This window comes from Pantherophis guttatus, chromosome 5, assembly GCF_059756535.1.
Source record: "Pantherophis guttatus breed Tessera chromosome 5, ASM5975653v1, whole genome shotgun sequence".
Classification (NCBI taxonomy): Eukaryota; Metazoa; Chordata; class Lepidosauria; order Squamata; family Colubridae; genus Pantherophis; species Pantherophis guttatus.
Window position 1 is genome coordinate 130,877,269 of NC_142067.1, and position 25,085 is coordinate 130,902,353.

The 25,085-nt window shown below is 45.1% G+C and overlaps 1 long non-coding RNA gene across 1 annotated transcript; it reads left to right on the forward strand.

Annotated features, from left to right (window-relative positions):
* The first annotated feature begins 16,487 nt into the window (after positions 1-16,487).
* On the forward strand, positions 16,488-21,047 carry LOC148113573 (uncharacterized). Its single transcript, XR_015734594.1, has 2 exons — positions 16,488-16,674; positions 19,339-21,047. It is a non-coding gene; the product is annotated as an uncharacterized LOC148113573 (long non-coding RNA).
* Positions 21,048-25,085: the final 4,038 nt, after the last annotated feature.

Consider the following 25,085-nt stretch of genomic DNA (forward strand, 5'->3'; position numbering starts at 1 on the left):
ATGGCCGATGGAGCCCTGAGATTCTGAGGGGAGGAATCCTTCCTTCCAACCTCAATTCCTATCCTGCTTTTCTTCACTGTTTCTACAACTGAGCCTACAAGAGTCAAATTTGAAGCCTTCCACACCTCCACATCCCCGGAATAATACCCATCGTAATTGGATATAGAATGGCAATTTTGATTATATTAATCATATTTATATATCGCTAACTAATGAGTTTCCTAAAGTAGCAGCTGGTAATTTGGGGTCTTTTCTGACCTTCAAATGTCATCAGATGTTCTGAGCTTTCATGAAATGAAGTAACTATCAAACACCGAGGAAATCCTTGGGCAGTTCAAAGGAGTATACAGATTTATTGCAAGCTTAAACTCTCTACAAGAATCTGAGCTAGTAACAGTCAAAGGAAATGAGCGGGAGATAAGAGAGCCATTCAAGGTGGTAGATCTCTTGTGGGCACTGCAGGGATTCATGACTAATGACATGTTTGACCCCTTCCACAGGCTCAGCCTGGACATCTCCAACATTACGTTGCAGCTCACAAAAGGCAGTGACTTTTAATAACATTTGCATTAATTTTTTTCTACAACTTCACGTAGATGCAAGTATCTTATATCCTTGTATAGAAAAGTCTTTAATTTTTTTACAAAAAAAAGACTTCGTATGTAGAAAGTTTTGAAGCTTACGCTGAGGTCCTCCAATATCAGAAGAACAGAAGCTCTATGCTGCATCAAACTTTGAAGAATATTCATGAAAATTCGAGTGAGAGAAGGCAGAATCACACCCAACCCGATCTCATGAATAAACCTAAAATTATTCCAAAAGATAATCTGATGAGATATCAAGAAAGTATTTCTGGATCAAAGACCTGTTACCCAGCAGCTGTCCCATCAAAGAAGACGAATGAATTCTAACTCACTAACAAAATGTAGTTACACCCAATAATAAGACTGAACAAGTAGAAAAGAATTTGCAAGGAGTTAAGGAATCCCTGGAGGGGTATCGCCGAGTTTCAAATAGGCATTTGCGTTTTGGAAAAATGTATTACTGTACAAGCAAATTAAGTTCTTGATGTGGAGAAACTCGCCCTGTGACTCTACTCCAGAGTTCTCAATGGCTCTGACACGCTCTAGTGTTAAATTCAGAAATGGCATGCAAGAGGAAGATGCAAAACAGAAAGATGCAGAGCTTAGTATCTTTCTTTCTTTCTTTCTTTCTTTGTTTATGTTTATGCTGCCTTACAAGGTGCCTTTGGGCTTGTAACTCTTTTTTTTTCTCCCAGAAATGCTGGTCACACCAGGGAATTTTCAAAAAGTGGCTGCCATCCATAACAATTTTTTTAAAAAAATATCCATAGGTAGAAATCATGAGATCCACATAATTTGTTAGTGAGGTTACAGTATCCATGTTTGATGTACATGCCATGTGGAGTTTATAGGAAGTTGGCTTACGGTGCTGGGTTTGTAAGTAATGGTGCTATTAATAGGTTTGAAATTATGTACCGTTGCGTAATGTAGAATTTACTACTACTCCAAGCAAGACTAGCATTTGTACATCCCAATCATGATTTATTATTAAGCATCCCATCACAGGGCCATTTCCTGGTTTGGCTTGTGTTTCTTGTTGGAAGGCCAGGCTACTGCTTGGCATCAACCTCCCTCTTGGCACAAGGAGGCTTCCTCTGACTTTGTTCCTGAGGACTTGAAGCCTTCCCGCTTGGCAATCCAGGAACCCTCCTGCGCCTTCCAGCCATTCACAAATGAAAGTAGGGATTCTTCTGAAGCTTCAGTGGGTGGCACCAGGAGCTTTCGATGCCTTTCAGCGGCTTCAGCTGCCCCGTCACGGAAGCTGCCAAGTCTTCCCTCCATAGCCAAGCTGCCATCTCCGTTCTCTGGGTTCTCAGAGGACCTTCAAGAGCAGTTACACCTACGATGCAATTCACATTCAAATGCCAACAATTAGGATTGAATCACCTGGTGGAGTTTGTATTTCCAATAAAATCCCACGGAGGGTGTTTCCCTCTTGTGTCTAACCATTGCACAAACTTGTCTTGGCGGCATCGTTTTTCTCTGTGGCCCCATGACGTGGCCTTCCTCGTATCCTGGCCCATGATGGAGATGGGTTTAAGACCTTAAGTGAGTGCTTTTTTCTTCTTAAGCCAAAAGCCTCTGCCCAGAGCTACAAAGGGTTTAAAACCTGTATTTCACTGCATCATATTGTAAGTGCTTAAACCACCCAATAGTGAAAGCTCTGTGTAGTTTACAGGAGAGCTTTCTCAACACTTTCATTAAGGTGTAGATGCAAAAATAAAACAAAGGCTCATCAAGTATTTAGGTTACACAAAACTGAGTGCCAGAATTCCACACAATGTTGTTAGGTTAGATAAGCTTCTAGAAGCCAAGAACATCTGGTCTTGCCTGACCATGGCTTTGCCATACTAACCTGAATGGCTGTCCTTCAAGTTTCAGCTGACTTTCTTTCAGGAGAGAAAAGAGTCCATCCTCCAGCCTTCAAAACCCTCTGTAGGGCAGGTGTTGGGGCCTTTTAGGGTCTGGGGATGCACACAGGTGTTTTTGTGGGGCCAAGGTCTATGAGAAAGCAGTGAGCCCATATCCTGTCCATGAACAAGATTTCTGAGATTGAGGATAGAGTGGGGTTTTTTTTAATTAAACGTCTTTCGGGTCTCCCTAATTTTGTGTTGCATCGTTTAGTAATACTCTTAGTTACTATCTTAGAAACCTTCGGAATGTTCTGGACAGTCGCCTGCCTGAAATGGTCTGGAGTCTCTTGCTTGAGCAGGGAGTTGGACTAGAAGACCCCCAAAGTCCCCTCCAGTTCCATTCTGATTGATTGTTCCGGGGTTCACAAAATAAGGTGTAATGTGTTTTTCCTCTCCTATATGCATAACTATTTGCAGTCTTATTTATTGATTAAGTTTATTTGATGCCCATCTCATATCGAAACAACTCTGGGTGGCTTCATCAGACCCATCAAGTTGAAGATGTGTGGACTTCAACTCCCAGAAATCTCCAGCTGCTGGCTGGCTTGTCCAGGTTGAAAACTCAGAATCTAGAACTTTCTACTTGTGGTTATCTTAGCTTTTGAGGATGAAGGGATTATACGATGATGGCCAACTGAAGCACTACCAGGGGAGACGTCCATAACAACTCACGGAGGAGACTTACTTAAGGGAAACCGAAGCGAAGCAATTGGAAGCTAAAAAAGGCGAAATTCGTTCTTCTCGCTGCCCTTTTCTTTCCCACTACCAATCACAAAAGCAGCTTTTCTTCATCTGGACAGGTTTTTAGGCGACAGTGCTGCATTTACTACAGGCATTAGCAAGTCTAAGCTTTAAAAAAAAAAAAAACCCACGACTGTAACTCTATTTACTTTCCAGTTCAGTCCATTGAGAGGACCCTGTTTCTCTCCTTTGGGCCGGCAGCCAGAATGGAGTGTTGCTTAATTCTGCCCTCTCCTTGCTTGACAAAGTACAAACCATCTCAGCAATCAATGCAGAGCTTGGAGAGGGAGAAGTTTGTTCATCTTCCATTAAGCCTGATTACCCGACCTTCGTTTCTATAGCTCTTTCATCCTTCCTTTACGTAAACAGATGCGGCCCTGCCTTGGCAACTCCAGGTACGATGTCACCTCTTGGGGCTGTGCAAAGGGTGTCCAACTAACTTTACGGGCTACGTCCGCCAAGGTTACTCTAGGTGTAGCCTGTTTGCACTTGTTCCCAAGTCCTAAGAGCAAATCCAAAGCTTAGGTGTTCCACCCTCCCATTATTTAGCATGACAAAAATATAAACATTGTCTATGATTAAAAAACATCACAAGGGGGCTCAGCATACAATAAAGATTGAGAACATTATGATGTCTTCAAACTTCATAAAAATTGGTGTCGGATTTTAAGCTGTGCTTTTCTAAAATCTATTTTTATTCTGTTCTATTATTCAATTCTATTATTTTTTTTCTTCTTTGTTTTGTGTTCCTGAGATGGAAACTGCCGTTCACAATACACATTTGATGTTACGAGATTTCATTCTGTAGGAATGTATTGCTATTTTGCTTTTTTGTTGCAGTATTTCAGGCCTGGAAGAAAAGAAAAGCTAGATTGTTAAACATGAAGGAGATAAAAGAGTTTTTAAAGGCGCACAGCAAATCTTGTTCAACTTTGGAATTCAATTGTCAGAATTTGCTATCTGGAAATTGCAAAGTCCACAAAACATGTCGGATTGGGAAGGATACATACGGATATTATTCTTCATTTTAAAAATTTCAGACAATCACCTGTATGTTTAAATTTAAAAACAATGCTTTCTTAAATTTCCAGATCTGAGCTGCAGAAATTTGGAGAATCATCTACTATCTTGCTCTAAGCTTTCTGATGTTTTCCTTGTCTCTGACTGTATTATATTGTAATATTGATATTATTAAGTGATAATAATATTTTTCCTGATTGAGCTTTTGATGATGCAAATACTGTAATGTTTCTTTACTATGTAACCATTGATTGCTAGGCCAGAAAACAATATATTTTGTGGCACAGAAATTTGAAAGAGATCAGAGACCCATATTCTTTGAGAATCTTGCAGTATCACTCTAGAATGTTCTAGAAACATTTTGTATGTTATTTGGGCTGATTCTTATAAAAGGTGTTCAGATGTGATCTGAATATTTGTGATGTGCTAAGTGACAATCATCATCCTCAAGCATCAACAGTTTTCATTTCAGCCTGTGGAAGCTTCTACTTGGCATCAGAAAACTACCAAACTTACACCCTTGATTAGCATCACGGACCTCCGTTTAAAGTCCTTGAAAAGCTCAAGAGAAAAATCAAAGGTCTGGAATGACAACTTGTATCCTGAGTGTCAAAGCTTATCAAGGTCCAAGCAAAGCCGGCATTGATCCAACTGGTCTTACAAAACCCAGAACTGTTATTGATTCCCTTTTTGGGGGGGGGGGTGGAATTCCTAGGAAGATGCGAGAACAAGGCAGGGGTAGAGAATGAGGTACATCTTCATTCCAAAGAAAGACTTGACTGTTAGAAACTGGATCTAGCCCAATAACTCAAAGACATAGCCCAATTCTTTTCAGTAGTTTTATTGTTGATCAGTTGGTACTGGAGGTCACTGACCTTGTACCTTTCTCTTTCAGGTATACATCTGGAATGTCCTGTGGACCATGCGGTTGGACCTTTTGTACCCAGGAGGAGGGGTTAAGAGGTAAGGAGTGGTTATGAGGATTATGGGATATGTGGTTAGTTAACCCTTGAGGGTCCGGGGGATCAGGGAGACATGGCAGTTAGGCATTTTATCATGACAAAACCCCCTCTAAATGCCTAACTGGGTACCTGAGGCGGTGTTAGCATACATACAGAGAATACACTGGTACAGGCATGAATTATAAGCAAACACGCATTTTTGACATGAGGTAAGCATGTTGTTTATGTGGTAGGGGTTTAGTGAGAATATCTGCTGTTTGCTCCTCTGTGTCACAGTGCACTGCCCTAATGAAGCCTATCTCTGAAAACTGCCTGACGTGTTTGTATTTAATGTCAATGTGCCTAGAACGCTGACCTATGGCATCGGCCCTAGAGATTTCTATCGCTGCCTTGTTGTCTTCGTGGATAACTATTGGGTATGAGGGTTCAGCCCAGATGTCGCAGAGCAGGTCATCGAACCATACTAAATTGTTTGCGGCCTTTGATAGGCAAACAAATTCTGCTTCCGTGGTTGATGTGGCCACCAGTTTTTGCTTTCCAGTGTACCAGTGGATGGGGCAATTGTTGAGTAGTAGCACGTAGCCTGAGGTGCTTTTTCTGCACTATATGTCCCCAGCCCAGTCGGCGTCAGCGTAGCAGGTCAGCTTTGGTTCCTTGGATGTTTCTGGTTCTAGGCAGAGTAGGGCATCTGCACTAAATTTTAAGTATCTAAGTAGTCTTTTGATGGCGTTCCAGTGTGTTACCGTAGGTTTGCTTACATGTCTGGACAGCAGGTTGACGGCCAAGGCGATGTCGGGCCTGGTCCAGTTGGATATGTACAGCAGTGACCCTATCGTTGATCTATATAGTTTGTTGTCTGTGAAGGGTTCAGATTCCTCATACATGGTTTTCAGGAACTCGGGTTGCATGGGGGTCTCGCTGGGTTTTGCTTCGGACATGTTGCATTTGGACAGCAGCTCGATGATCTTTTCTCTCTGGGAGAGTCGGAAGCCCTTGTTGGTTTTTATCACTTGGACCCCTAGGTATCTGTCAATCTTTCCAAGTGACTTTAAGGAGAAGTGGCTACCTAGGTCGGTGGCGAACTTGTCACACCTGTCCTTGTGCTTGCTGATGTACAAGATGTCGTCCACGTAAACGAGCACACCTTCGAATGAGTCGTTTTCTCTCCTCGTAAAGAAGCATTTGTCAGCTGAGGTGGCCTCGAAGCCCATGGATCTGAGGGCCTTGGCCAAGCAGTCGTACCACCTTTTGCCCGACTGCTTGAGCCCGTACAGGCTTTTATTCAGCAGCCAGGTTTGGTTCTTGTCTTTGTTGTACCCAGGCGGGGCTTTGACGTATATTTCCTTATCCAGCTCGGCGTGCAAGTATGCTGTTTGTACGTCGAATTGGAAGACCTCCAAGCCCAGGATGGTGGCCACCACCAGGGCGCTCTTGACGCTCTCTGCCCTGACGGTTGGCGAGTAGGTGTCCGTATAGTCTTCGGGGTATCTTTGGGCGAAACCCTGCGCGACTAGTCTTGCCTTGTATAGGGCCTTGTTGTCCTCTAATGTTTTAACCCTGAACACCCATTTGGTTCCTATTGGTTTTTTGTCCTCTGGAACTTGGGCAGGTGAGTATACCTGAAGGTCCTTTAGGCTTTCCATCTCCTTCTCCATGGCAAGCATCCATTTTTCTTTCTCCTCCCGGGGGAGCTCGAGGATGTCTTCGTATGAGCTGGGCGTGAAATGGGTGTTGTGGATGGTCATAACGTAGTCCTCTAGCTTCTTTGGTAGCTTGTTTCTGGTTTCTCTGATTGGCCTACTGGGGGTTGGCTCGGTCTCCTGCATGATGTCTGCCTCTTTGTCCGTCAGGTCATCTATCTTCAGTGAAGGGTGCCCTTCTTTCCAACCTTTGACGCTTGTCTTGCGATGGTTGGCCTTGTGCCCTGTGACCTCTCTGACCTCCCTTTCCTCTTGGCCATGCTCGAACGTGACTCTATTGGCTGGGATGTCGTTGGAGTGTACCCTCGACCAGTTTGCGTTTTCATGGAAACTGGCTGATCTGGAAACCACAAAACGGTTATTGTTGTCGACAAATCTGTAGCCCTTTGTGCCCGGTTCGTAACCCACGAACCTTAACCTTTTTGATAATTTTTCCCCTTTTCTTCTTAGCTGTCTGGGAATGTGGACATCAGCTGGGGCGCCGAATATGTGTAAATGTGCGATGTTGGGCTTTCTGTTGTATAGCATCTCGTATGGTGTCTTATTGATAGAGCTTGACCACAGTCTATTCAGGGTGTAATTAGCGTAGTGTATTGCCTCTGACCAGAAATGCTGCCCCATCCCAGCATCCTCCAGGGCGCATCTCATCATGGTTTGCAACACTCCGTTCTTTCTCTCTGAGACTCCATTTTGAAAGGGAGAGAAAGGTGAAGAGGTGTAATGCGCTATGCCCTGCTCCCTCAGCCACCTTGTGAATTCTTTGGCCATGAATTCTGACCCCCTATCAGTCATTATCTGCCTTATTTTCATGTTATGTTGCATATCTACTCTTCTGTGGAATTCCTTAAACCTTTGGAACACTTCGTTTTTGTGTCTGAGGGAGTAGACATACCCGTATCTGGTGTAGTCATCTACGATCGTGAGGAAGAATCGCTTCCTATGTCCTACAGAGGGTTTCATTGGCCCTACCAAGTCCATATGCACCAATTGGAAGGGGTATTCCGTGGTTCGTTTGGATCCCCTGGGGATGGCCTTAACCTTGATCTTGGAACGCTTACAAACTGAACACTCTAAGTAGTTTTCGCAGTTCTTTACTTTGAGACCTTCGGTACATTCCGTCATTTTCTTTACAATGGGGAAGCTTATGTGTCCCAGTCTCCTGTGTAGGAGGTGGGCGCAGTTATCATGTAATGGTTTGCCGATAGATACAGACTTGTTTGTCTTCTCATGGCTACACCCTGCCTCCTGCTGCACCCCCTCTGTTTCTGGATACTTATCTACCTCGTGGTTTGTGCTGGCATCAATGCCTTCTTCCTCCCTTGCGTTGGGTGTGAAGTAGGGAAGCCCCTCGTGTATGGTTACCTTTCCTATCTCTTTCCCTTGCTTGATCAAGTGTGCCTTTCCATCTTTAAATTTTATTTCTATATTTGTGTCTCGTGTCAGCTTTGTGATGGCTAGCACGTTGTGGGGGATTTCTGGTACGTACAGTACTCCTTTTAGGTCCCCTACCTGTGTGATGTGTACGTTTCCCTTTCCCACTACTTTGACCTTGCTTTGGTTTGCTACCTTTACTTCTGAGTCTATTTCTGTGAGTGAATCTAGCAGCTCTGGGTTACAAGTAGTGTGACTTGTGGCCCCTGAATCCAGGAGCCATGTGTTTCTCTCTGCCTTATGTTTGTCATTTGGGTCATCGTGCCTGATCCCATACATGGAGCCAGAGTTACTGTCCCTGGAGTGGTCTCTGCGCTCATGGTGTTTCCTGGGGTTGGGTGACCACCCTCGCCCTCTTTCCTTTGGGTGCCTGCGTTCGGGTGACCTTCCCCCTCTACTGTCGTGCTGTCCCCTATCCCTATGGTTCCTGGGGCAATCCTTCTTTAAGTGGTTCCTTGATCCACAAGAATAACATTCTGAGGTATCCCTGGCCCTATCCTGGAAATCCACCCTTTTTGTGGGTCTAGGGTCCCCTTTGGCTAGTTGGCGTTCCCTCCTCAGGGTGTCCTCTGCAACGAGCTGACTGGTCAGTGCGCTTAGTGTGAGGTATTGCAAGTTGAGGCTATTTAGTTGGGTCATGAAGATGTCCCAGCTGCTATCAAGAGAGTTTATGATTATGCTTATCATGCTCTCTTCAGTGATGATTTCCCCCCTCTGCATGAGTTCTGCCCTTGCAGCATTCATCTTTAAGATGTGCTCACTCATGGGGACCCCTGCCTTATGCTTGGTAGAGTGGAACTCCCTAGATAGTCTAGTGGTGGTGGCTCTGCTTTGACTATAAAACAGGTTACATAGTTTTTGCATAATATCATAAACAGTTAGATTGTCCTCAATAGATGGATACATAGCAGATGGAATGGAGGTTAACATGATACAAAATGCCCTGTGATGAATGCAGTCAATTTCCAGTGACCAGGGCTTTTGGGGAGGTTTGTTAGCTAGGAACAGTGCATTCTCTCTCATGAGAGCAACCCTTAATTGTTGGCTCCATTCTATAATATTACCCCCATCTAACTGCAGTTTTGGCAAATTGGCATAATTTGCCCCAGAAATGTTAGTAAGGTTACTTACTGGGGGGAGCTGTCCATGGTCCAAGTTGTGATTAAACTCACAATAAGGCTTTGGGATGTCTGTGGCCATTCTGTACTTGCTTGGATCTATGCAATTTGCTTCTCTTATTACAGGCAGGTACTGGGCATGCGCGAAGCTCATTCCGCGCTGGAGTCCATCGGGTGAGGTTCCTGTTGCTGGAGCTCCCAGGCCTAGGCCTAGGCCTGTCGGTGGGAGGCTGGACCCGCCCCCGGTGGGTCCGAAGATCCCCCCTGAGGCTGGACACCACTGCTGGACGGCCGGATCCCCGGCGAAGAAGGGGAGAAGGTGAGGGGGCGACGCGGTCGTAAGTCGAGGACTTTCGCGGGTCGGCAGCGCGGCAGCAGCGGAGGTCGTAGGTCGAGGATTCCCTGCACCCAGCGGCTCGGCGGCGATGGCGGCGACGGCGGCTGATCCTCCCTCGTGGTCGCTGGTCCCTGGTCGTGTGGACTGGCCTGATGGGTGTCGTGGCGTTGGTGAGTAGCCGGTTCTTCTTCTCTGCCTCGGGCCTCGCGTTGCCGGTGTAGCGGGTGGTGAGTTCGAATCCTGCGGTTGATTTTTCCTGCAGGTGGGCGGTCTTTTGTGCCGGTTGTTGGTGTGCGCGGTGTTTTTAGTTGGCTGTGACTCGGTTGCCCGGTCTTTGTTGGTTGTCCTGGCCTTCTTGTGCCCCCCAGGATTTCTCTTTGATTTTTTGAGTGCCGCAGGGGGCTCGAAAGCGGAGCCTAGGGCAGCGGTGATGGTCTCGATTGCCTTTTGCAATTCGAGATCGGTAGGCGTTTTTCTTTTTGTTATTGCGATCTCTTCGTGGTCGCTCTCAGAGCTGGGTTCTTCGTAGTCGCTTTCTGAGCTCCCCTCGTCTGTTTCGGGGTTCGGGCATTTTCGCGCCAAGGGATTCAAATCCTGGCTTCCCATTGGCTGGTGCTCGTCCCAAGATGGCCGCCGGGAAGTGGGCACGGAAATGGATTCTGCCGGCTCAGGGTCATCGGGTTGGGGTGGCTTACCCTTTTTTGCTGGCTTTTCTTTCTCGGTTGTTTTTGGGGCCTCGATCGCTGCTTCTTGTTGTTCGAAGAGGCTTTGAAGGTCCGCGATGAGGTTTTCTTTGTCGCTGTTTCCCTCCATCAGTTTCAGGATGGAGAGTTTGAATTTTTTCATTTTTTGTGCTGTTTCTTCTTCCGGGGCGGTGATCTCCTTGGATGGCCCCTCTTCATCTGATTGTGAGTCCAGGCTGGAGTCCTGCTCGCTTCCAGCTTCTGTCTCCTCCATGGCTGTGGCTTTGGTGGGAAGCTTCTCAGCCATCTTCTTGGTAAGAGCTCTGGTCTGTGCTCTGTTTGCTTCTTCTGGGTAGGTGTTGGGTTCAGTCATTGTCTGGAGTTATGGGCAACCATCCTCTGCTACCAATTTGTTAGAAACTGGATCTAGCCCAATAACTCAAAGACATAGCCCAATTCTTTTCAGTAGTTTTATTGTTGATCAGTTGGTACTGGAGGTCACTGACCTTGTACCTTTCTCTTTCAGGTATACATCTGGAATGTCCTGTGGACCATGCGGTTGGACCTTTTGTACCCAGGAGGAGGGGTTAAGAGGTAAGGAGTGGTTATGAGGATTATGGGATATGTGGTTAGTTAACCCTTGAGGGTCCGGGGGATCAGGGAGACATGGCAGTTAGGCATTTTATCATGACATTGACTGAGGGGGGAAGAAAGACAAGAAAATCTCTCTTCAGGAAGTGGTTGTGTTTTCTACCAGTTCTCCTGTTGGGACCTCTGCAGCAGAAGCTGGAAGTGTCAAGGAGGTAGATCCATGTAAAAAGCCACCTCCCTCTGTATCCACCATCAGTTTCAGAGACTCTGCTTTAGATGTATAAATTAACAGAATTAACATGTTGTCCACCAAGAGAGTAATGGACGACATAAGGTGTGTCCACTAGGATTCCAAGATATTGGAGTCCTAATGGACAAATCACTTAAACATGAGCCAGCTTTGTGCAGCAGCAGCCAAAAGAGCCAATGCAATCCTAGGCTGCATCGATATAGAGATAGAATCAAGACCTCATGAAGTGTTAGTACTGCTTTATAAGGCCTTGGAAAGACCTCATTTAGAATGTTGGGTCCAGTTTTGGTCACCATATTATTAGATTAGATTAGATTAGAATTCTTTATTGGCCAAGTATGATTGGACACACAAGGAATTTGTCTTGGTGCATAAGCTCTCAGTATACATAAAAAGAAAAGCTACATTTGTTAAGAATCATAAGGTACAACACTTAATGATAGTCATAGGAGACAGATAAGCAATCAAATCATACTAGGAAACAGTCAATATAAATCGTAAGGATACCAGCAACAAGGTTACAGTCATACAGTCATAAGTGGGAGGAGATGGGTGATAGGAACAATGAGAAGATTAATTGTCATAGTAATGCAGACTTAGTGAATAGTTTGACAGTGCTGAGAGAATTGTTTGTTTAGCAGAGTGATGGCATTCGGGAAAAAACTGTCCTTGTGTCTAGTTGTTCTGGTGTGCAATGCTCTATAGCGTCGTTTTGAGGGTAGGAGTTGAAACAGTTTATGTCCAGGATGTGAGGGGTCTGTAAATATTTTCCCAGCCCTCTTTTTGACTCGTGCAGTATACAGGTCCTCAATGGAAGGCAGGTTGGTAGCCATGGTTTTTTCTGCTGTTCTAATTCTCCTCTGAAGTCCGTGTCTGTCTTGTTGGGTTGCAGAACCAAACCAGACAGTTATAGAGGTGCAGATGACAAACTCAATAATTCCTCTGTAGAACTGGATCAGAAGCTCCTTGGGCAGTTTGAGCTTCCTGAGTTGGCACAGAAAGAACATTCTTTGTTGGGCTTTTTTGATGACGTTTTTGATGTGAGGTGTCCATTTTAGGCCTTGAGATATGATAGAACCTAGAAATTTGAAGGCCTCTACTGTTGATACTGTGTTGTCTAATATTGTGAGAGGTGGTAGTATGGGAGGGTTTCTCCTAAAGTCTACCACCATTTCTACGATTTTGAGTGTGTTCAGTTCCAGATTGTTCCAGTCGCACCACGAGGCTAATTGTTCAACCTCCCGTCTGTATGCAGATTCATCATTGTCTCAAATGAGACCGATCCCTGTTGTGTCATCTGCTATCTATTATAAAAAAGATGTACAGACCAGAGCGTGCAGAGAAGAGCAACGAAGATGATGAGGGGACTGGAGGCTAAAATGTATGAAGAAAGGTTGCAGGAACTCGGTGTGGTCTAGTCTGGTGAAAAGAAGGACTAAGGGGAGACATGGTAGCAGTATTTCCAGTATTTGAGGGGCTGCCCCAAAGAGGAGGGGGTCAAGCTATTCTCCAAAGCACCTGAAGGCAGAACAAGGAGCAATGGATGGAAATTAACCAAGGAGAGAAGCAACCTAGAACTAAGGAGAAATTTCCTGATAGTTGGAATAATTAACCAGTGGAACCGCTTGCCATCAGAGGTCGTGGGTGCTCCAACACTGGTGGCTTTGAAGAAGAGGCTGGACAGCCCCTTGTCTGGAGGTTGACTAAAAGACCTCCAAGGTCCCTTCCAATTTTGTTATTCTGTTATTCTCTTAGTGGGGAATATTTCTTCCATGCGTGCTTTTCTGCAAGATCAGCTAAGGGCAGAAAAAGGCTTTTGAAAAATGATGGGGGTGGGAATCTTATCTACCCATTGCCCCCAAGCCATCCATTTATACAAACACCCAGAAAAGCAAACCTATATTTTTGGAAATATATGAAACTGATACCAAATAACCACATTCAGAGAAAATTATAGACTGTCTGCTGGAAACCCTCTTCTTTATTTATATTTTCCCTTGGTTTTGGTTAATATTTCCAACATACTTTTTTTTATTCATGGCAAAAGTTCAGTGTTTCTTGGTTAAGAGCAGAAAACCAGATTGTGCTCTGAAAAAAAAATCCCTGAGTGGTTTATGCAAAGCTATCATTTCACAGCTTTTCCCCAACAATTTGCTGAACAGTTTTGCGTATCAAAATCTGAATGGTGACTTCTAAGTCCAGGATGCCCAGAAATAACAAAACGAAGACCAGAATCTGGAGAAAACATCTTGATGCTTTCTGGCACTATCGTAAAATTTCCTGGCCAACATTAAACACAGCTACTCTGTGGCAGGTTACCTTTCTTAAATATATATATATATATATCATTGGTAATAGAACGGAGGACACTTGGGCGTCGTAGTGATGTGGGCTGCGATAGGATGAGGAATTTCTGGGTTTGCGTGGATGAACTTCAACCCCTCAACAGGTTGCTGATGTTGTGAAGGCCATGTCAATCTGAACTCTATGGACACTGGAAGCCCTCGACGTTTCTTTGGAACAGAGGTCTCTTGCCTTGGCCACTTTAAGACTTGTGGACTTCAACTCCCAGAATTCCCCAGCCAGCATGTCCCACAAGTCTTAACGTGGCCAAGATTGGAGATCCCTGCTCTAGTATACTTTCCTTTCTACCTTTTAATGAAAGGGTAAAACCTGATACAAATGTTTTTCATTGTGGGTCCAGTTTAATCTAACAAATCTGGTGAGGTTTATGTGTTTCAGCTGAGGCGTTGTAGGTAAGGACAGACAGAAATACCACTGGGGTGGGAACTGGGGGTGGTGGGTGGGGCTGCTCTCAAAGAAGTTGCTCCCCATGTGTGGCACCAATTCTTCATCCCGAAGGCCTCTGCTCAGCTCCAGTGGGCGGCCGATGGGCCCTCAGCGTCTCACCATTTCGTTTTTCCTACTGAATGCCAAGTCTGTGTACAAGGAGGCTTCCTCAGCCATGAAGTTAATTTGAGTATTGGAATATTTTTTTTTTAATTTGATTTATATGCCACCCTTCTCTGGAGACTCAGGGCGGCTTACAATGCATTAAGCAATAGCCTTCATACTTTTGTATATTTATACAAAGTCACCTTATTGCCCCCACAATCTGGGTCCTCATAATAAAGAATATTCTTTATTAACCAAGTGTGATTGACAGATAAGGAATTTGTCTCTGGTGCAGAAGCTCTCAGTGTACATACAACCAACAAAGTGATAAGCCATGGATCATAAATTACAATCATCAATCATAAGATACAAACAACAAGTGATAAATCATAAAATACCACTAGGAGAGGGTATTAATAAAGATGAGAAGATGAGAAGGATAAAAGTAATACAGTCCTACTACATGGTTAGATATCCTTAGGCATACATAGTGCTGTGGGAATTATGTGTTTAGCAGAGATGGCATCGGGGGGGGGGGGGGAAGGGCCTGTCTTTGTGTCTAGTCGATTTGCCATGCAATGCCCTGGAGCAGCGACCTGAGGGGAGAAGTTGAAGCAGTTGAAGGGGTCTGTAGAGATTTTCCCAGCCCTCCTTCTGGTCTGTGCAGTAGACAGGTCCTCAATGGGAGGCAGGCTGGTTGCAAATGTTTTTTTCTGCAGTCCCAACTATCCTTTGGAGTCTGTGCCTGTCCTGTTTGGTTGCTGTGCCAAACCAGACACTTATAGAGGTACAAATGACAAACACAATCATTCCTCTGTAGAAATCAGCAAATCCTTGGGCAATCTCCCTGAGTTGACACAGGAAGAACACTCTTTGTTGTGCCTTTTTAATGACGGTTCTACCCTGTTTCCCCCAAAATAAGACACCCCCTGATAATAAGCCCACTCGGGCTTTTAAGCGCATGGCAATAAAGCCAAGCACTTATTTCAGGGTTCAAAAAAATATAAGGCAGGGTCTTATTTTCGGGGAAACAAGGTAATGTTAGGTGTCCATTTGAAGTCCTGGGAGATTATAGAATCCAGAAACTTGAATGGTGTGGGATTAGGAACGGATTCCCAGAGAAAAAAATTGCAGGCTACAGGACCCATTTGCACCACTCAGGTGACCCCGAGGACACAGATAAACCTCCCAAGTGGCCTCAACGACCCTCTAAAAGGATGCAAATGACCAGCTGTCTGCAAGGAGTATTAATCCTTCCGTTCCTGTCAGAGCTGAAGAAGCTTCTTGGATGAGAAGTGAAATGTCTTCAAAAGAAAAAATAAGGACGTCCAGTTGCTTCCTGAAAAAAGCACCTTTGGGACAGAAACTTGAAGGTCTCTACTTTTGATACTGTGTTGCCTAATATCGTAAGAATGATGAGAAGCAAAATCTGATGCATATGAATGAGACCTTCCTGGGCATGGGGCCTGAGGACTCATCATGGACATGTGTCCACCTGGATTTTGAGTGTGACTTCAGGTTCATTCCAGTTACTGTCTCAAAATATCTGTCCATGCCCCACAAAGTCCAGCAGCCTCGTCATATCTAGGTGCTTTGAGAGAAGGACTCAGTGGGTTCCTAGTGGAATCAGGGACGTGGGCCTCCTCTGTTGCAGGGCCTTGCCCTGTGAAAGAACATTTTCCCCCAAAATTCAGATTCCCCCCCCTGCCCCCCATCCCTGTTGGTCTTTTGCAAGTCCTGCAAACATTTTCATTTTTCCTTCAGACTGCTAGAGGAACCATCCAGAAGTGGAATGACTCAAAGGGAATATGCTGTGGTTGGCCTTGGCGATGTTGTCTTGGGTGTGTGTTGTGTGCACATTTTTGTTGCTAATGTCCTTTGTTGTTTAGACTTTTAACCATATGTAAACTGCTCCAAATGACGACTGCTGCTAATTGACTCCTTATTGAAATTAATTATATAAATAAAATGTTACGTTGCGTGATTTAATTAAGACAGTTGGTCGAAAACCATGAATATTATATACCACACTCAGATTATATTTGGAATTTCTGCTTAGGATAGGAGGCCCATAAAGGTGCACCCAAGCAAGCAAATAAACAAGGAAGCAAAAAAACCGTCAAGCCAAACATAATAAACATAGTTTGAAAAGCACTGTGAATGGCTGCAGGATTCGTTCAAACCAGTTTTCTTGAGACTCTTTCAGATTTCTGCCTGAAAGGTTAAAGAAAAAAACCAACGTTTTTATTAATTCCTCCATAGGAGGCAGCAGCAGCTTCACCCAAGAGATCTTGGTGGAGACAAATGCCTTCTTCTTTCCAAGCCCATCCAAGAGACAGATCCGGCCTTACCGGTGGAGCAGTCCATGCCAGAAATGGGTCAGAGGCAGCACTTGCAATTAACAAGGATAAAGTCAGGCTGATCATTTGTCTCTTAACAAATGCAGGAGGTGAGAGTCCTTCGGAGTCACTTCTTTCAACTTTATTGCGCAAAAATTTATCTCCCTTTCCATTGTTAAGCCCTGGAGAATAGGATGAGTTGGCTCTTTCCCTATCTGGGTGTATTTTAATACCCCGGTGTCAACCACATCCGGAAGCACCCCAATAAAAACACAGGGAAGAGGGGACTAAGAGGCTGCTCCTTGTGCCTCTCTTGGGATCAATGGCCCTGCCTCACTCACCAAACGGGGCTTCCAGCAGATGTGAACCAGGTCCTCCTCCTCTTCTAAATCTCCCGTTTCCCAAACGTTTCTTCTGTCTTTCCTTTTGCTTTCTTTGATGGGAAAACATGATTTTTAAAAAGGAAAGACAAAGCAGCTTTACAGTGTGTTATTTTAGCTACAGGTAGTCCTCAATTTACAACAATTCATTTAGTGACTGTTTGAAGTTATAACGGCACTGAAAAAGTAACTTAGTAACTTAGGACTTAGGATAATAATTATAATTATAATTATAATTATTTTATTATATATATATATATATATGCATATTCTTTCTAGCCAGGTTCCACCTACGTAAGCTAAGTTGTTCTTCAGCCATAGTTCTGTGAAATCTCATTCACAAGTTTCTGGGCTTTTTGTATCCTGCTGAAAAGCAACACTCAGAACTAGGGCTGAAGAACAACTTAGCTTACGTAGGTGGAACCTGGCTAGAAAGAATATGCACATAAAAGCCTACGAAAAAAGAAAAAGACATATATATATATATATATATATATATATATATATATATATATATATATATATATATATACACATATACATATATATATATATATATATATATATATATATATATATATATATATACATATATACATATATATACATATATATATATAATTATATTTATAATTATTTTATAATTATAATTATTAATTATAATGATATAATTATAATTAAAATTATAGTGATGATGATGATGATACTGGGTTGATACCTAGGATGCTGGCAGCAGCCCATATCAACCATCAGCGCCAGTCAATGATTTTTGTGATACGTTTTTAAATGTTCAGTTGACTGAGTTTCCTCTTTAATGAATAAAAGTTTTTAAAAAATAATAATCCACTACCCAGAGCATCTCTTTGAGGGAGATGGGTAGTTTAGGAATATTAAATATAAACGAACAAATAATCCTTATGTAACAAAATGGCCAGAGCTACAATTGCACCACTGTGGCAAAAAGTCTTGACTTTTTTCACTAAGCACCCTCCGGGTCTCCCTGCTTTTAGAAAAGGCCCCCCAAAAACACAAAGTGTCCAAACTCTCCTTCTTGGGGTAGGATCCCCCTTCTGCAGCTCTGGAGCTCCTTGGGCTTGGGGGGAAGTTGTGGGGGCTCCATCCCTGGAGGTTTTCAAGAAGAGACTGGACAGCCGTTCGTCTGGAGGGGTGCAGGGTCTCCTGCTTGAGCAGGGCAGGGGGGCTGGAGTAGAAGACCCCCAAGCGGTCTCTTATTCTGGGACCTCCCCTGTGGCCCCAGCAGAATGGACTTCCTTCCTAAGCAGAAGAAGTGGGAAACGGGGGGTGGGGGTGGGGGGAGGATGGGGAGGGAGTGGGAGGGGTGCCAAGGGGAGGACAAACGCTCTTAGAAGAGAATTGGGTAAAAAAAAGGAAACGTCAAGAGATAGAATTGTGGCCCAAGTGCCTTTTCTCTGGCCAACATTGTGCCTTTGTTTCGAACCAGTCAAACGTAAAAGCGGCCCTGAGAAGGATTCGGGGTTTGGGTTTTGCATTCCTCCTTCGATGGAGCTTCTTTTCGGCTCCGTCCGTCAGCGGTTCAGAGGAGACGTGATGGGAGCCCTTTGGGTCAGGACTGGGCCTTGAGAGCAGCTCCGCCTGGACTTGTTCAGAGGTCCTTCCAGACTCCCTTCACCTCCAGCCTCTCTCCGTCTTCCTCAGCTTCCCTCTCTCTGCACCAGAGGCCGCTTTTCCCAGGGTGGGCAGAGGGCCTCGGCTCTCTTGTTTCTGCAAGCAAGTTGAGAGTTGGGTTGACTTAAGAAAAAGAGAGAAAGAATGTTTTACTTCATGTTTAAAATATATATATTCCTTTGGGCCTTCCCCCCCCTCTCCCTCCCTCCCTCCTTGTGGGTGAGGGTAGGCGCTTACAAAGCAGACTTCAACGCTGCCTGTTTGTTTGCCCCTCTCTGCCACAACTCCTTTGCCAAGAACACAATCCGACACAAAAGCTCTGAATCAGAAACGCATCTCCTGTCAAGCTGAAGGCCACTTGCTGGACGCTGTGTGTTCGGGTTGGTTTTAATTGCTCCCCACAAAGGACTCACAAGAAAACCCACCGGTGGGAATGGCTTCCATGAGGTAGCTTCTCTTTAAAAAAAAATACCCACAAGCAAAACACACGTAGGCGGTAGATGGGAGGAAGCCATATCTAGTACAGGTAGTCCTCGACTTATGACTACAACTGAGCCCAACATTTCTGTTGCTAAGCGAGTTTATGACCTGCAACTGTCATCAATGCATGCCAAGCACCTGACCCCAGGGGAGCCGCAATGGTTGTAAGTATGAAAAACAGTCATAAGTCCTTTTTTCCTTGTGACTTTCAATGGTCACTAAGCAAATGGTTGTAACTTAAGGACTACCTGTATTATTTTTCCTCAGTTCCCACTTTCAAGGCCTTCTGATCGAGAGGATTGTAACCAGCTTCCTCTGTGTCGAGTGAGCCTCCTTTGGGCTGGGCTGTTGGCCTCCTTGGCCTCTGACTTCAGTCTGGAGAAGCTGGTGAGAAGAAGCTGCTTGGACGGGCAGGGAATGGCCTCAAACCAAGAAGAGGTCCGGTTGCCATGACCCAACTTGTAGGCAGAACCTGGTCTCTGGATCTGTTCCGGCCTGTTGATCGTGGCTCTGTTCTGGGCCCTGGGCCTGGAAGGGAGGGAGGGTGACTCAGGAATGGAACTGCTGTCCCTTCGCTTCTTCCATCAGGACGCTTTGTGGGACTTTTTTGGGGTGGGGGAGTCTTGAATGTCTTTCTCCATGGTCTCTGGCTGGATCCAGCCCACATTTAAACTTCAACTTTCCTTTGCCAACCTCTCCCCAACACCAGATTTAATCCCATCCTGGTCTGCGTCACTGGGCAGAGGTCCTGTTTGACAGACAGACAGACAGACAGACAGACAGACAGACAGACAGACAGATAGACACACAGACCTGGGTTCTAAGCCCATGACATCCTTTCTTCCCTATTGTATGGGGCTGGAAGAAATAAAAATCAGTGAGGAAATACAGAGTTGGAAGGGACCTTGGAGGCCTTCTAGCCCAACCCCCTAATCAAGCAGGAGACCCTATCCCATTTCAGACAATTGGTTGTCCAATCTTTTCTTAAAAACCTCCAACCATGTGAGGCAAGTTATTCCAGTGATTTCTTGTGTTCACTATCAGGAAATTTTTCCCTAATTCTAGCTTGGGTCGCTCCTTGTAAAGCTTCCCTCTACTGCTTCTCATCCTGCCTTCAGGTGCTTTGTGGAACAGGTTGACCCCCTCTTCTTTGTGGCAGCCCCTAAAACATTGGAACACTGCTAACATGTCACCCCTGGTCCTTCTTTTCTCTAGACCAGACATACCCAGTTTCTGTAACATCTCTTCAAATGTTTTGGCCTCCAGCCCCTTAATCGTCTTGAAGAACACTCCTAGCTAGAAGAAAAATCCAGCAAGGTGTCCCTCCTATATCAATAGGGTCAGAGTTCCCAACCCAAGTTAAGGCCAGGAAGTTCCTGAGTGTCTCTGCTAGGCTCTGCATCAGGGACGTCATTTCTCTTCTCCTGATCACCCTCCAGAAAGCTGCTGGTGGGAGGACGATGAGCAGGAGGGTCAGGCACCCCAGCCCAAGCTCCTTGTTGGCTGCAAATATTCCCTGCCTGCCTGCCGGGAGTCCACAGAGCAAATCCTGCTCAACCGTGGTTTGCTCAGAGATACGTGAGCGTCTCCTCACTCCCAAAGTATTTGGCCATTGCAGTTTAAACACAGCGAGCAGTTCATTATCGTTTGTGTTTCTCCGCTGAGCCTTCACCCTTTTGTAAATCCACTTAAGTCCTGATTGAGACATGGCCAGTTCACCCCTGCTTATCTTTCCCATGACACCCCGTCTCTCCGGAGCCCCCCGGGGCCGTGGCAGGGCCCTTCCACCCCGAGCGATTCTTCCAGCTGAATGGCGGTCTTTCCCCCCACCCTCTCTTTTGCTGAGGGGGGTGGGCCGGCTCCGAGTGGGGCCCAACACAATGTGGCAGATGCATGGGGTGGGGGGACCACGGACAGAATGTTAAATGGACCGTCCTCTAAGTATAAAAAACAGCCAAAGATGCCTGCTTGATTTATACGAATGCTTATTTTCTCTGTCTGGTCAAAGGTTTAGGCACTTCAAATAGTTTCCCAGGGCAACCTGCCTGTGACAGCCTTTAAAGGAGCTTCAAGGCATAAATTGAATTACAGTAGGCTTAGCTTGGGGTTGCTAAGGAGATTCCCAGGATGGGGAGAACGTTCCTGGCAAGTCTTCGCTGGGTGGAGGATTTTGGGGGGTGGGGTGAACCTGTCAAATTAAACTTCTCCCCTGGAGCTGAGCCAAGGTTGGCCTGACCCACTGACACCAAGCCTGAGAGCCCAAGCAGGCACAAAACAGATCTAGCCCGGCTGAAATCAGATATGATGGGACTTTCTCCAAATCAAGGATTTGGAGTATGATCCATAGGTTTTCCTTCTTCTCTTTCTTGCCGAATTGGGAATCAACTGGAACCGAGATGGAAGGGTTTGGGGATCCAACCTCATCTGCAGATGGATACACTCCCTCTAGGAATGTACGACTGTCAGTCCTTCTCTTGTGAGGAGACAAAGTTTTTTCCTGCAAATGGGAAACAAACCGTGTCTGGGCCAGGCTTTAGCTTCCCATGGGAAGGAGCTGCTGTTGTAAGAGGCAGTGTCCTCCAACCTGCTTCCATCTTTGAAGTCTGGGGACAGAGCTGCATTTTAGGCTGGATACGTGGGAAGTGATGTAGCCTTGTAGAAATTTAAGTTACGCAAAAACTTGGTCCGCTGTGCAGATGGAGCTCTGTGCTTTCATTCCAACACCAGCCAGGTGCAGAAGATAGAATAACCGAGTTGGAAGGGACCTTGGAGGTCTTCTAGTCCAACTGAAGCAGGAGAACCTAGAGCATTCCGGACAGATGGTCGTCCAGCCTTTTCTTTAAAATCCTCCAGTGATGGAGCAGCCACAACGTCTGAAGGCAGCCGTTGGTTGTTCTCTGAGTGACTGTTCTCACTGCCAGGAAATTTCTCTTTGCTTCTAGACTGGATCTCTATGAACCTCTTCATCGGTCTTTGCAATCACAGTGAAAGCTGTGCTGGATGGTGCTCAAGCTCCCCACTTCCTCTCCAGTCCAGAGCAGATGCGAAAAAAGCACAAATCAGAAAATTGTGCTTGAAAACAGATTAGAAGAGTTTCGTGTTCTTCCGGAATGCAGAACAAGAAAGAGTAGTTTTAAAACAATGACAAAGGGGCCTCGGGAAAAAGGACCTTAATGCTCAGAGCTCTTTGGCCTTAGAACCAGTTGCTTTGAGAGGCTGCGGACATTTAAGAGAAAGGTTATCAGGGGAAGAGACTGGATTCCAGCCCTGGGCAAAGGTTTCTGTGATCCAATGAGAGCAACAGGGGGAAAAAAATGAAAAATCCACACTCAAATGTCATTGGCTCAAATTTTACCCGGAACACCTAAAATCCAGCACTTTAAAAAGTTTTCCACAATTTATTTACAGTAGTTTTGTTTTATTTTACGGATAGGGTGGTAGTTTGGAAGATAGCTGTGTGAGCGCCCCCTGCTGGATACATTCTGCATTGTGGTTGGTAAAGATTTTCAGAGTTTGCTTTTACAACCATCCAATAGATAGAATATATATAGGACATTCTATAATTTAGAATACTTTTTTATAGAATAGAAACAAACAATATAGGAGGCATTGCATGTTTGTTGCCCAATGCAGAAGGCAGTCCCTAGCCATTCAATGCTAAAAGCAGTTTTATTTTTAGCTTCCCGGTTTATTTTTTAAAATAAATCTTACGCATTTGATGTTGATATTGGAAAGAGAGCCCAACTGCATAAACAAGTTTCCCAAATGAACGTTCGGGTTGCAACTGGGAAGAAATTCACACTTTGGTTTTGTTTCATGTTGTTCTATGTGGATTATTAAATAGAGCTGAGCAATTCAACCTGGCTGGAGCCTATTGGGGGCTCCGGAGCCCTGCAATTCAGTGTTTCTGACAAGCGATTCCAGAGCTTCTGGGGAGGAAAACCTATTCCCAAGGAAACCAAGCTGTAAACAGATGCATTTTTCATGCAGGAAAAGGGATTTAAGCTGTCGGGTCTCAAATGCCAACCTTTCCGTCTCTTTCAGCGCATTTGGGAGACCCAGCTGAGTTGAACTCCAGTCTCTCTTGAAGCGTATTTAGTCAATGTATTGGGTCTGCAGAAATTTTACTTCCAAAAATATTTCCAAATTCTTTTTAAAGCAGAAAATTAGATTAGTGCAATTGACTCAAAGTTCCACTCAATGAATTCCCAGGTTTGGATATTGACCTGTTGCCCATTCCTGACCATTAGAAATCCCCACAATCCACCACAAACACACCAGCAGCAGCATCAATCCCTTCCTGAAATACTAAAGAGGATGGAGATGTTGTCTGATGCCACTCCAAAAGCAACTTTCCTCTTAAACATTAGATGGATCACTTGCAGGGAATGTGACAGAATAACAAAGTCAGAAAGGACCTCGGAGGCCTTATAGTCCAACCCCCTGCTCAAGCAGGTGACCCCGTACCATTCTGGACAAATGGTTCTCCAATCTCTTCTTTAAAACTTCCAGTGTTGGAGCACCCACAACTTCTGGAGGGAAGCCCTTCCACTAGTTAATTGTTCTCCTTAATTCCAGGTTGCTTCTCTCCTTGATTAGTTTCCATCCGTTGCTTCTTGTCCTGCCTTCTGGTGCTTTTGTAAAACTTGTCTCATAGAAAGTCTCAGGGCCCAGGGAATTGGGGTTGATTGTATGAAATAGGGGTCCTCTGCAGGTAATTTGGACCTAAATCAGGTGTTAAGCAAATGCAACGGTCATTAAATGAACGTGTTTTGATCAACAGGTGTTTTTTTTTTTGCTGGAGACCAGAAATAAATACTTCCAATTTCTGCCAAAAATGCTGAACCATTATGAAGGACAAAAGAGTCTGTTTGGATGTAGGCAGCTTCCTATGCCAGCCAAGGGCTTCAAGGGCTGATGTTGCCACCTCCATCCATCCCTTTGAAGGCCTCAGAAGAACAAGTACGGTAAAGGGTCAAGGCAGCTCTAAGGTCTACATCTCAGAATTCTGGGAAGTTGAAGTCCACTAGTCTTAAAGATGCCACGGCTGGACACCCTCCGGGCTGCATCAAAGTTGGACCACGGTGCTTCTCTTTCCAGCCTCAGATTTTCTGACCATTCAGCCTTGGCATCGATATAAGGCAACCCACCTTGAAGTAGCTGTGTCCAGTTCGTCCAAGGGACAACCGGCCACAGGAGTCCACCAGGATTCTAATTCTGACATAGACCCTTAAGCCAGTGACAAGCAAGCACATATTATGATTCACAGGCATGTCCGAAAACAATACATACCTGTGATTGCAGTGCAAAACAGGACTGTTTCCCAAAACCATTCCGTTCTTATCTACAATTGTTAAAACCTGAAGGATAGTGAAGGTGGCCTGGGATTCCTTCCAGAGGTGCTTTCACCCAAGAGAGGGACATTTCCCTTGGCCTGTACCCATAAACTGCTTCTGAACTATGCAGACGTCTCTTAGATACAATACACCTTTTATCAGCGCAGACTCTGCTTCTTCCATAGCGTCTCCAGCTCGAGTGAGAAGACAAGCCTGTCACAGCCGAGAGGAAAGGCAACCCAGGAGTAGGGCTGAAGGAATAACTGCCCTCCCACCGCTTGCTTTGATGACAGGCATTCAAACTGGCTCCGTTTCTTATCCTCGCCTAAAAAAAGAGCCAAGAACCCCCCAGCCTGTTCTTTGCAGGGGGCAGCAGCAGCAGGATCCGATGGGGGCAACGTGGGAAAATGGCTGGAGAAATTTGGAAGGGAATCGAGAATTCACAGAGACTCTCTGCAACCACTTGGACTCCCTGCTACACCACAGCAGGCGGTGATGTGATCAACTCAATGCAGCCAAGATTCACAGCAGAGGTGTAAGGAAAGGGAAGTCACTGTTGGGAAGAGAGAAGGCAGGAGATCCAGCATGCCCCTCAAGCCAGGACAATCTCCCTATTGTTCAGGCTGGTTCCCTAGTGAGCTCCAATGTGGCTCCCTCTGATCTGGAAGAGATGCTAAA